Here is a 14,030-nt window from a genome sequence, read left to right as displayed (position 1 = left end):
CCAGAAGAACTGTCGCAACATCTCCAAGATGCTTTAAGAGACCTACACCTACAAAGCTACAGTACTGTTAAAATTTTTAGGCAGTTAGGCACATAAAATGAGGATGCTGTCAAAAACAATGTCATAAATAGATTTCCTTTATCAAAGAACTTCTATTATTTAAAATATAAGCATTTGATGTGACCATCCTTTGCGTTTAAAGCAGCTTTTGCCCTATGTGCACTTGTGCAGAGTTTTTCAGGTAGCTTCGCAGGTAGGTTACTTGAAACATCTTGGAGATGTTGCCACAGTTCTTCTGGATTTACTCTGTTTCAGTTTGTTCTTTGTCTTCATGTCATTCCAGGAAGACTGAATGATGCTGAGATTAGATCAGTGTGGAGCACTGGCTGTTGTCAGACTCCTTGTGCAAACAAAAATCTCACTAGATTATTACAATTAATGGCAAACAAAATGTTTGGAAATGTAAACCGATATTTTTTACTGACACACTACAGCAAAAGATAGAAATAACTTACTTTAAACTATTTTTTAGCTGGTGAAAATACTAGTGGCCTAAAACTTTTGCACAGTACTGTACATTTAGAAAGTCTTCAAGTTTTGTGGACATAAAGATCAGCCTCTATTTAACTATTCAGTAATCATTTCAGGTTTAACAAGTTTTTCAATATTGCATCATCTACTGATGAACACATTGATTTTTATTTGAATTATCACTCTTTAGGTTATTTAACCATATATATTTCTATTTCTTTGGAAGGCTTTTGCCTTTCAAACATATTAAAATGCACAAACTCACTACCTTTTATTGTCATCTGATCCTCTTTCACCTTATATATTCAATTTAAGTTCCTTTGAGATTTTAAAATAAATAATTGTAATAATTGAGTATCACATTTGCATGTTCATTGGTTCTTTGAAGTTGGTTATTATGGTCACATGACATACAGGCAAACAAAATATGCTATGTATTTTCTTACTCTTGTATTTTATGTCAGTATGGTACAGTATAATCCTATTTAAATTCAAACGAGTTAGGTCAAAAGTAATCCAAAAGTAACCTAAAAGTAGTCTGATTACATTACCTAAAATGTGTAATGTAATGGATTACGTTACTAACATAATTTGTCATGTCATTTGGAATTAGTAACAGATTACAATTTTTAAGTAATCTATACCCAGCTTTGGTTTTATACTGTATACAAGTTGGATAAATTGTTCTTTGGAGATTAAATTATACATTTGCATTAAAATATGCATGTATCAAAACCCCCACTGCATTTTAATATGCTTCAATTATTCTGCATAAAAGCATTAAATAGGGACCCCTACTATAATACGGAGTCTATAAAGAGTAGATATTCGCTTCTGCTGGTTTTTTATTTGGAGTTATTTTATTGAGTCTGCGGTTTGAATCTGTTTTTTTTCTGCTGCCCATGGTGCTCATTGATTGTTAACTGCTTTTTTGAATGCTGTTAATTTTTTTATATTTATATATATATACACACACACAGTAAAAAATCATTCAAATTTATATATAAAAGAACAACTCTTTCTAAGAGTTCCTTGTAAGCAAAATAATCAAGCATCATGTAAGCAAAAGAAAAATAAAGATCTCTAAATAGTTGCTGAGCTGTCTGAATCACATCGATTCACATTGTTCAGTTGTTAGTAAACTAACTGCGCTCTATTACAGTATGCACACTAACTGCACTTTGTACCATATTGATAAAGAAAACTACTGATTAATACAAATGCATTTCTATTCTCAGTTCAGTATGCTCTTAAAGGATGGAAGTTCACTTCCAGAACAAAAAAACAAATTACAGGTAATTTACTCACCCCTTATCATCCAAGATGTCATGTCTCTCTCCAGTTGATAAAGTGTTTCTTGAGGAGAAAACTTCCAAAATGCAGCTTCAAATGGCTCTAAATGATCCCAGCTGAGGAAGAAGGGTCTTATCTAGCAAAATGATCACTCATTTTTTTGAAAACAATTGACAATTTATATACTTTTTAACATCAAAAGTATATAAACACAAGTTGGTCTGTGTGAACTTTTTTGCCCCGTTTAATACAGTCAGTAAAGTTAGGGAATGTCGGAAAAACTCCCAACTCGTTTGCTTCCCTAACATCAAAACCATTCTATCACTGCAGAAGTACTGACCCAGTGTCTACAAAGTGAACATGCAAAGAACAACAAATGCCCTTTACAAGAAAAAGGTAAACTAGCAATATAGGAAGATTTTGAAAAGTAGTATTAACTGTATTGACTCAGATTAAACAGACTACGCAAGCGCATTGTTTATATAAAAGGGTTAGAATTTAATAAGGTGCCAACTAGAGAACCAGTGAAACCAACCAGAGGAGGTAAATTGAAAAAGGAAACAGACAAGCAACAAAAACAACAAAAGATTACTTGTTGGTTGTTCACTCAAGCAGATTTTTTTGAAACATTTTTAAATACAGACACTTCTCCCTCTGAGAAGATTGATTTAAAAAAATGTGTCAGACATGTTTTATAATGTACACTCACAGGAGCAATTTCACATGGGGGACAGGAGTTTGATTTCTTAAATATTGCAGGTTTTAAATTACACAAATTCATTTAGGTCCCCCCAAAAGGTTGACTGCCCATGCAAGACAAATGCCCAAGATGACGACAAATGCTTTGGGAAACTTGAGTACAAATGTAGTGATGAATAATAACATTGAGCTGTTGAATAAAATAAATACCAACAGTTGTGTTTTAAGTCGTTTTGTAAGGTAAAAGTCAAACTGTGAGTTATGAGTAGGAATCAGGGAAAAAAAAAAAATCCCACTGTCAACCACATGCTATTCATAGACACTACTGACACCTCATAAATTAAACGTCCAACAGACACATTCTCATGCACAAACTCAACCCAACAGATAAAAACATGTCTATGCAGGAAGTTCATTCTCAAGATGACATCTACACTTGGATCTAAAATTTTGAGACTGTTATAATTTGAAAAAATTTTGTTTTGTTTCCAAATAGCTTTGCTTTAAAGGGTGGATGACCTAAATTAAAATTGAAATTTTCTGAAATAAAAGAAATAAAAATTAAAGAAACTGAATATAATTTAGGAAATACAAAAAAATATACGAAGACAGTTGACTACAGAAAACTACAGTTCAGTTCAATTCACAACAACAAAACCATTAAAATGCTGGTAACTTACTGGTAACAAACAGGGTTCATACAGATACTGCAAAATGAAATTCCAGGATTTCAAGGACTTTAAAAAATTATCAAATTCAAATTCTAATAAAATCATAGAGCAAAATTGTACAAATAAAGTGCAGCAGATGCAAAGAATGTAATGACTGTGGCAACTTTAACATTTGAAAGGATACTATAGCAAAGTTATTACTTTCCTTATTCAAGTTTTTTTTCCTGAATATATGATTGACCTGAAGAATGAAAGTTATAACACAGACTTGGAAATTTATGAGCTATATCACAAGAAGAGACAGAAATACAGATACTTAGTTCACTAGAACCAGACAATGTTTTAATATTGTTTTTAAGAAATTTTCAATGACAAAATACTTGTCTTTTTAATAAAAAAAAAAATGCAGTTGTATTTTTAAATGTTTTACCTAATCTAGGGCCATAACTAATGATTATTTTAGTACATCAAGCAATCTACTGATTATTTTGACAGTTGAGTAATCTGATATTTTTAATAAAAACTTTAGTAGGACTATATTTATATATAAACTAAGAGGCAATAATAATTGGCACAAATAAAGTATCAAAAACCAAGTAATTACATGGTTTTATTGAACAACACTGCTAAAATGCATGAATGTAATGTATATATATATATACATACATTAGACATACATTAGACTACATATTATAAATACCTGCAGAGGGCACCAACGACCTGGTGATGTTTTACTTCACAGTAAAAATACATTTGTATTTAAATGTATTACTATAAGATTGAAAATGTATATTTATGACCCTGAAATACATTTTGAAATATATTTTGCTATATGAAGGATGAAATTAAATCTATTTTCAGTTTGAGAAATATATGCCTCACTGTTTATAACATATTGAGCAAATATTTAATATTTTTTGGCCAGAAAAAAAGCTGTATTGGTCTAATTCATTGTCTTGTCAAGCACTATTATGACCTGCATATATTTCGTATAATTATATTCAGATGTGTATCTTGTGATGTCTAGCGTTGGACATTGTTCGCAGACAATTTAAATAAACTCCTGAGAGTGAGAAGTGTGCTTTAAGAAAGTTTAATTTCTGACAGTTCAATGTAAAATATTGCCAGGATTTTAACATGAACACTTTATTTTTTTTTTTTTTGCATCTTACTAGTTTTCTTATGTGAAAATTGTTCAATGTATTAATTTATCATTACCATGTATTTTTGTTATATATTTTTTATATATTTTTTTTATAATTTTTTTTTGTTTATTTTGTACTAATATTCTTCAGTTATTAAATTCCATCAAGGATGGATCATCTTCTGTACTCTGACTGGTAGTCGTCGCATCGCTTAGCTGCTTATTTGCAAATATTTTCTTTTTATTTTTGTAGTCAACAATCTCGCGAGAAGCTGTCTTTGACACCATCCGTCACCCACCGAGCGATGCCTCACTATCGATTCGCACTCTCAGGTGCAAGAATTTAAAGCAGCGTCTCGCTATGGTAAGAGTGCTTCAGGTGAAAGATGGGTCAGTGAGAGTGTCACACCACCTGACGCCGTGGGTCATTCCCATAGATATGGTGTGATGGGACAGCACTCACCACCCAACTTTATCCACCGCCATCCAAGACAGCAAACCCACGAGAAGTTGACTACACAGGCCAATGTGGGTGACCACTGAGGTGCTTCATCAAGCTCTGTGATAAGAGAAGCTGGGATACTAGCATTTTTATTGCTATTTTTTCTATATTGATATATATTCTATTGTTATTTTTTTTTTATTTGTGTTAATTTATATTGTATTTACTGTATACTATCATCACAGTTTTCATGTTATTAATATATAATCTATTATTATTATTAGCTACTCTGGTATTGTATATTTAATATTAATTATAAATTGTGTTTTATTATTTTAAATTCATATCTTAATTATTTTTCTATTTTTTTTTTTTTTTGCTGCAGTGTTATATTAAATTCATTTTTATCATAAATATTTTATTATTACTACTATTTGCTACTCTATCCACCGGTTTCACAGACAAGGCATAAGACTAAAATGCATGTCTAGGCTGTTTTAACTGAAAGAACCTTGCACTGGCATATCTTAAAATATGTCAGTGTAAATGTTTTGTATCAAGGTTCCCACCAGTAATTTTTATAGTCAACAATCTCGCGAGAAGCTGTCTGTGACACCATCCGTCACCCACCGAGCGATGCATCTCGCTAATGATTCGCACGCTCCGGTGCAAGAATGTAAAGCAGCGTCTCGCTATGGTAAGAGTGCTTCAGGTGAGAGATGGGTAAATGAGCGTGCCACACCACCGGACGCCCTGGGTCATTCTTATAGATATGGTGTGATGGGACAGCACTCACCACCCAACTTTATCCACCGCCATCCAAGACAGCAATCCCACGAGAAGTTGACTACACAGGCCAATCAATCACCCACTGAGATGCTTCATCAAGAAAAGCTGCGATGCGAACACTACCATGTCTTTTATTATACTAGCATTTTTTTTTCTATATTCATACATACTCTATTGTCTTTTTTTTTTTTATTATTTTTTGTGTATACTGTATTTACTGTATAATAATTATATTATTATTAGTTATTTTATACTTTTTATATTTTAATACATTATTGTTTTTATTTAATTGATCATCTTAACTAATTATTTTATTGTGTATTTGTTTTTTTTATTATACATTTAATATTAATCAATTGTATTACTGGTATTAATTTTTTTTGCTCTGTTATTTTACCTTCATTCATTTTTATCATAAATATTTTATTATTATTTGCTACGCTTTCCCCAGGATTCACAGACTAGGCATAAAACACAAAATAAAAACGTGTCTAGGCTGTTTTAACTGAAAGAACCTTGCACTGGCATATCTTAAAATATGTCACTGCCATTGTTTTTTTTTTTTTTTTTTTTATCAAGATGCCACCAGTAATGTTTTTTCTAAGGCACGTTTATAAAAGATACTTAAATGTCCTAATTGAGGTATGACCTAATCCTGACTTAACCTGAAGGCCTGAACTGCTGCTACCATTACTACTGCTGTTTTTGTTGTTGTTTCTAGTTTTTACTCACCAAACGACAGGAGCGGTTGGCCTTCGTCCATCATATCCGAGAATCCGAATCCGTGAGTTGCTGGGCTCTAGGAGACACTCGTACTCGGTCGCGGTATCAAACTGCATCGTGGCACATCGCTTTCTGAAACATTACTCATGGTAGCAGCAGCCGCATCGATTAATCGCTCGTTTGCAGCGTTGGCGTCTTTGTTCTCTTCTTCATAATCTTCCATTCAAAAAAGCAAGCACGTGCGACAAGTTTGGCGTTTCTTCTTCTTCCGGTGTTTTTTGGCGGTTTTGGCAAACCCGTTTGGCGTTTTGCTCGTTCTTAAATACAGGTTTGGTGACCTCTGACCTGCGAATTCGCATCACGTGAAACCATGAGACCAACAGCAGGTCGATACGTCACAGCATGACGTCGTAGCTGAATTAAAATTACATAAATTTAAAACTGCAGGAAAGATAAGTAGATTGTGTGTTTTGACATTTTAGATTTATTATTTGTTATGTTTTGAATTTAAGCCTTTTAAAAATCCGCTCAGCAGGCGAGCAGCGAACAGATATCTACATACATTAAAATACATTAAAACTACATAAAATTAAATTAAACCACATCAAAGCATAGGGAAAACAGTGCTATCATGTGGCAGATAAAATTTGCAGCATGCCAGCGGAGGATCTAGTGGAGAAATCAACACAAAATGAACACAACTGCACACAGAAGATTTATAACATATAGTTAAAGGTGCAATAGGAGATCTTGGAAAATGTTAACTTGATAGCACTGAAAGCGAAAGTTCAAATCGCCGTCCAAAGCCACGCCCCCCCGAATGCATGAACGCACACGGACTAGACGATCAGAGAGAGCATTACCACAGTACATTGTAACACCGAGTTGAAATGTTCAACAGCACAAATAGGAAAACCGTGTGGTGCTAATAATGCATGGGAGACGGAAATATGGGAATATTTTTCCGAGTTTAATAAAACGCCTCATGCGTTGATACACACGTCCAGATACATGGGGATCGTGTGAGGAAAAATGTACACAAACATGCATTTAACTCAGGTCACAAACAGAAATAAAATCTATAAAATAAAGAGAGACAGGTGCCGGTAGAGCGAGTCATTTCTTCACCTTTCCAGAACGTACAGATACACGTTATGCACATGCACAGTTGTCAATCTGCCATAAAACTACCGTAATGCTCTAGTGGCCTTACAGCATCACGTCATTAACCGTGATACCACTTTATAGTACTGTTAGTAAAGTATTACAATACCAGGAAGGAATATCAGTTTGTTGATGCTTGCCAACTTAGCCCTTGCTATAATACAAAAAGCGCATGCCAAGTAGCTAGAGCTGTCTTCCTTCTAACCTTAACCACTTGCCTGCCATTCTTGCTCTGTCTGCTTAGTGTAGGTGAACGCTGATAATGTATGCTGTCTGCGCAAACAGGGTGGGCAAAGGTATGCAAATACATCAGCCTATCGTAATGTTTGGACCAAGCATTTTGAGTGGACGAACATTTCTTATTCACAGAATATATAAATACATATAAATACATTTAGACCACCTAACTTAATGCTTGCTATCGGGATGTGAAGCGACTTTCAACCAGCATAACAAAAAATATTTCTGAAGACAATCACCTATTGCACCTCTAAGCAACACGCTACGACCAAAAGCGTGCAAATTTGTCATTGATTTTATGCAAGAGTTTAAATGGGTAGTTAATATACATTTTAATACAATAGTGTCAGTGTTGATTGTTTTTGCTGGATTTGGTTAAGGAACATAGTTCAAAGATCACAGAAGAACAGCCAAGCATCTCTGAGCAACACAGTGGTGTTTGGTTACTGAATGGTGTTTCTGAATAAATCATTTGAGTCAGTGATTCAGGTTATGTTTATGTGTTTTTGTTTGTTTACACTACTCTGGCGTTTCCTATCCTCGAAAATGGAGATTTTTGAAAATGCTGCAGACCCCGTTTTAGTTTGAAAACTTTGGGGTTGCATTTCAGTGTAAATGGACCAGAGACTTTTGAAAATGATGGCGTGGCTGCCCACATTCGCTCTGCGTATCCTTGATGACCGTGTAAACAATAAATCATGCTCACTGTTGTACCCATAAACATGTGTAAGTTGATTCCCTATTTGACCACTCCAAGCACGTACACCCCTGGTGAAAAAACCAGCATATGCTGGTTAGGTAGGTTTTGATGCTGGTTTAAGATGGTCCTTTGCTGGTTTAAGCTGGTCCTTTGCTGGTTCATGCTGGTCCTTGACCAGCAACATGACCAGCAAAAACCTACCAGCATATGCTAGTTTTTTCACCAGGTACGTGTCCGCCATCTAAATAATAGGGAATCTACCTATACATATTTATGGTTGTACCTGCAAGAATTGTCATGTGACATGTGTTTTCGGTTGTGTAGTTTAGATGGAGATCATTTCTGAGGCTGTGTTTACACTAGTGCGTTTTTGTTTTAAAATGCATAACTTTTGCTACGGTTATGGCTGTAGTTTACACTACTCTAGCGCTTTCCACCCTCGAAAACTGAGACTTTTGAAAATGCTGCAGACCCCGTTTTAGTTTGAAAACTTCAGGGTTGCATTTCAGTGTAAATGGACCAGAGACTTTTGAAAATGATGGCGTGGCTGCCCACATTCGCTCTGCGTATCCTTGATGACCGTGTAAACAATCATGCTCACTGTTGTACCCATAAACATGTGTAAGTTGATTCCCTATTTGACCACTCCAAGCACGTACACCCCTGGTGAAAAAACCAGCATATGCTGGCAGGTATGTTTTGATGCTGGAATGCTGGTTAGGTAGGTTTTGATGCTGGTTTAAGATGGTCCTTTGCTGGTTTAAGCTGGTCCTTTGCTGGTTTATGCTGGTCCTTGACCAGCAACATGACCAGCAAAAACCTACCAGCATATGGTAGTTTTTTCACCAGGTACGTGTCCGCCATCTAAATAATAGGGAATCTACCTATACATATTTATGGTTGTACCTGCAAGAATTGTCATGTGACAAGCGTTTTCGGTTGTGTAGTTTAGATGGAGATCATTTCTGAGGCTGCATTTACACTAGTGCGTTTTCGTTTTAAAACGCATAACTTTTGCTACGGTTATGGCTGTAGTTTACACTACTCTATCGCTTTCGACCCTCGAAAACGAAGACTTTTGAAAAAGCTGAGGACCCCGTTTTAGTTTAAAAACTCTGGGGTTGAGTTGCAGTGTAAACGGACCAAAACGGAGACTTTTGAAAATAATGGCGTGGCTGCCCACATTCGCTTTGCGTATCTTTGACCACCATGTAAACAATAACATTATGCTCGTTGTTGTACCCATATATTTGTATAGGTAGATGCATCATTCGACCTTTCCAAGCATGTAGACGCGTCCGCCATCTAAATAAAAGGGAATCTACGTATACATATCTATGGTTGTACCTGCACGAAGGGTCATGTGACATCCGTAGTGAGATCGTTTCTGAAACGCAGTGAAAACGCCAGTGTAGACGAGGATCATTTTCATTTTAAAACGCGATTTTGAAACGAAAACACACTAGTGTAAACGTCTATTCATAAAGACAGGCTGCTTCAGTCTTGAATAAATCAGCCATCTGAACGAATCGTTGGTAGGCATGACTCAATGACTCATTCACTTGCTGCCACCTATTGGCGGTTTACTTTTATATTTAAAAGAAGCTTATCTTTGCCCTTTTTTACCAACATTTCATATTTTTATATTAAAACATTCATTTAAACACCAAGCTCATAACATTATTTATACTGTTGCAATTTTGCGATGTAGAAATGCTTTCATGCTACATTTTAGCTTCATTAAACGTAAATGCATCTAAATGCCACTTCAGCTGCTTCTGTTTCTTCTACAGTGGAAAGATCGATTTTGTTAACAAACAATAAGTAAAATTATTAATAAAATAGAAGAATTTGAAATGAAAGATGATGCATTTAATACCGTTAGTCAGACATAATACACAGTAGAGTTTATAAACACTAATATAAAAAACAAAAAGCTAAATAATGCAATATGTACAGAAGCAGAAATATAGAGGAAAAAATATATTGTTTAAATGAATGTGCAGATTATTTACAAGTGTACAGTTTATGTAGTTTACAAATGTACAGTTATGATGTACAATGTATAGTTATGAACCATTTCATCGTTCAGGCTGCATAGCCTGATATGATAACGTCTTTAAAGTGACATATAATAGACTAGATTAAATTTGTGGCCTTTGCCAATTAAGCTTAAACAAGCACCTCTTTTAATGAACATTCTTAAGTTGGTATTGAAAGCTTCTCACATTCCCGCATCAAAACACATCGACAAGCCATCAGCATTCACAGTGAAACATCACGGCTAATGAAGTTGCACTAAAACCCACTCCACTGCCTTGGGCAGCACCTCAATGGCGATCAGAGGTCTCGGCAGAGTACGTGCTGAAATATTTATGAACGGCTATTACACGCAGCCTCTTTCATTATTGATAGCCGTGGTTGATGGCGGCCCTTTGAGCCTCTCGAGCTGTACGGGACCTTTATCTGTTTGACCAGCTAATTAGCGACAGGCCTCACCACGCTAGCTAATATTGACTAGATGCATAAGCATCAATGACAGATGGATGGTGGTTGAAAAACTAAATCGACCAGCAGCTCTTTTCTCACAGGTCGTTTAGCTAGCTGCTGCAGCTGTTGTGGCGATCGCTCCTGCAGCCCTGCAGGTAATAAGAAACAGAGCCAAACCACACATCCCCACGTTCTTCAGCAACCCCACTCAAGTCCCTGCTGAAAAACACGGCATAGCTGCTAACCAGCATATGTCATGTAGTGGATGCTAGTTTTTGAGCATAGACTGCTGCTATGCTGGGGTCTCCACCAGGCCTCTTAAAGAGACAGTTCACACAATTCTGTCATCATTTACATCCCTTTCATTACAAATGTTTTTTTTTAAACCCATTAGCATTCTTGTACAATGTAACTAAACACAAAGTGGAATGCTAACAGGTTAAATAAAGCTGTAGTTAAAAAATATATATAAATATGAGATAAACCTTTAAAAATTAGAAATGTTGCCTTGGCAATAACTGAAATTAATAAATGTGGACCTAAAATGAATAAAACTAAAAATAAAAAAAAAAAATAAAACTGAAGCTATATAGAATTAACCGAAATAAGTTCAAGTTGAAGGACTTAAATGACTAAAACTGAAATACAAATTAAAGCTGTATAAAAATAATGATAATAATATTAATAAAAATGACAAAAGCACATAATAAAATTACAAAGAAATACAAAAATGGAAATAACATTTAAATAATAATAATAATAATAATAATAATAATAATAATAATAATAATAATAATAACTGTAATAATGACAAAAGTACAACAGATTAGGAAAAAAACTGATTAAAAAAATAAAACAATTTTGCCTTGGAAATTAATAAAAATAAGTTCAAGGAATGAAATGACTAAAACTGAAACTGAAATACAAATTAAAGCTATATAATAATAATAATAATTATGACAAAAGCACAAAAAAACAGATTAGAAAAATTTTACAAATCTTGCCGTGAAAATAATAATATTAATAATAATAATAATATAATAAAAAAAACTGTATGTGCTGTAAGTACTGTAATGACTGAATCTGAAATACAAATTAAAGCTATATAGAAATAATAACAATAATATAAAATAAAACAAACAGTAATAAAAATGACAAAAGCACATAACAAAATTATAAACAAAATACAAAAATGGAAATACCATTTAAATCTATATAATAATAATAATAACTGTAATAATGATTAGAAACAGATTAGAAAAATAAAGAAATGTTGCCTTCGAAATGACTAGAAATAAATTCAAGTTGAAGGAATGAAATGACTAAAACTGAAACTGAAATACAAATTAAAGCTATATAGAAATAATAATAATAATAATAATAACAATGACAAAAGCACAAAAAAAGAAGAAAAAAAAAACATATTAGAAATATTTTACAAATCTTGCCGGGGAAATTAACACAAATACATTCAAATTGAAGGACTGAAATGAATGAAACTGAAAAAGCTATATAGAAATAATAATAATAATAATAATAATAATTAATAATTAAAAAAAAATGTAAAACAAACAGTAATAAAAATTACAAAAGCACATGACAAAATTACAAACAAAAATGGAAATACCAATTAATAGAAATAATAATAATAGTAGTAATAATAATAATAACAACCGTAATAATGACAAAAATACAACAGATTAGAAAAAAAGATGAACAAAAAAAAATGGCCTTGGAAATTACTAGACACGTTTAAGTTGAAGGAATGAAATGACTAAAACTGAAACTGAAATACAAATTAAAGCTATATAGAAATAATAATAATAATAATAATAATAATACAAACTGTAATAAAAATAACAAGCACATAACAAAATTACAAAAAATGAACTAAAATTAAAATAAAAAATTAAATGTAGAAATAAAGCTAATTCAAAATGTGAAAAAATACTGCAATAGCATGTAAATAATACTAAAATAACACTATTCCAAATACACAACAAATACACAATCTTTCTTCAGTTGAACACAGAACCATACAGCTCCAAAATTGATACAAAATACCATAAAAATGTAGTTTAGTGATGTAAATAATATTAACTTAAAAATGATTTGACTAGGAGTATATTGCAACACATTTCTTTGTTGCTGAGCCATAGTTGCACACTTGTTTTTTGTAATCTTTGGAGCCTGAACATCCTGGTTGAGCAAAACCAACACTAACCATCATGACATTTCACACTGGTCTTGTCAGCATCCTGCCAGCACACATACATTTCCTAGACGTGTAGTTGATGTTTTCATCCGAGTGAATTTTGAATGTTTACTCAACCACAATATGCCTCTAAATCACTACCTGTCAGATGTTACAACAACATTCAGCTGTTTATGATGTGTCTTATGGGACAGGGTCACCTTAGCGGTCAACAGCGTGCATACTTTGCATTTATTCACCGCAACCTTGATTCACTGTTTTTAAAGTTACGAAAAACGCATTGCCTTAGGCTGTATTTGGTGGTTTTCTAGTCTAAACCAGACATCTGTATTGATTAAAAACAGGCACATCCACCTCAGCCCCTCTGGGGGCATTTTTCACAGCCATCCAATCAGAAAGCACCGGCCCATTACCATTGTAATGTAATTTGTCTGAGTGTGGTGTGAGAGAAACGTCCAGCTAGGGATAATGGCCACGTGAGAAGAGAAACTGCAGCGCCGGGCTGTTTAAGCTCCATTGGTTACCTTGTTACGCAGCGAGTCTGTGTGAGTGTTCATTGATGGCAGGGTTTAAATTGCCTCCCTAGATTAACCCCAACTAAGTGGGATGAATGTGTGGCTATTTTTCCCCTCGGGCTGACACAAGTCATTCTGTTTTGAGTAATGACAGGGTTGCGTACTGTTTACCGCAGGGACGTTTCTCAAAACGCCAAAAAGCAGAACCACCATTTTAACCAGTAAATTTTATTTATATATAACAACAGTACAAAGTGAATCCTTGGCTTGCAAAATAGGTGTGCTTCATATTTACAATAGGTACACAGTAATATAATATAACAAAACAAAAAAGCAATTAAAAAAACAAGACCGACTTTTTTTCTTTTTTAAATACTTTAACTCTCTTACAATTTTCACAACACTTAAAAAACA

This window comes from Labeo rohita, chromosome 23, assembly GCF_022985175.1.
Source record: "Labeo rohita strain BAU-BD-2019 chromosome 23, IGBB_LRoh.1.0, whole genome shotgun sequence".
Classification (NCBI taxonomy): Eukaryota; Metazoa; Chordata; class Actinopteri; order Cypriniformes; family Cyprinidae; genus Labeo; species Labeo rohita.
The sequence above is the reverse complement of the archived record's forward strand: the minus strand, read 5'-3'. Positions refer to the sequence as shown.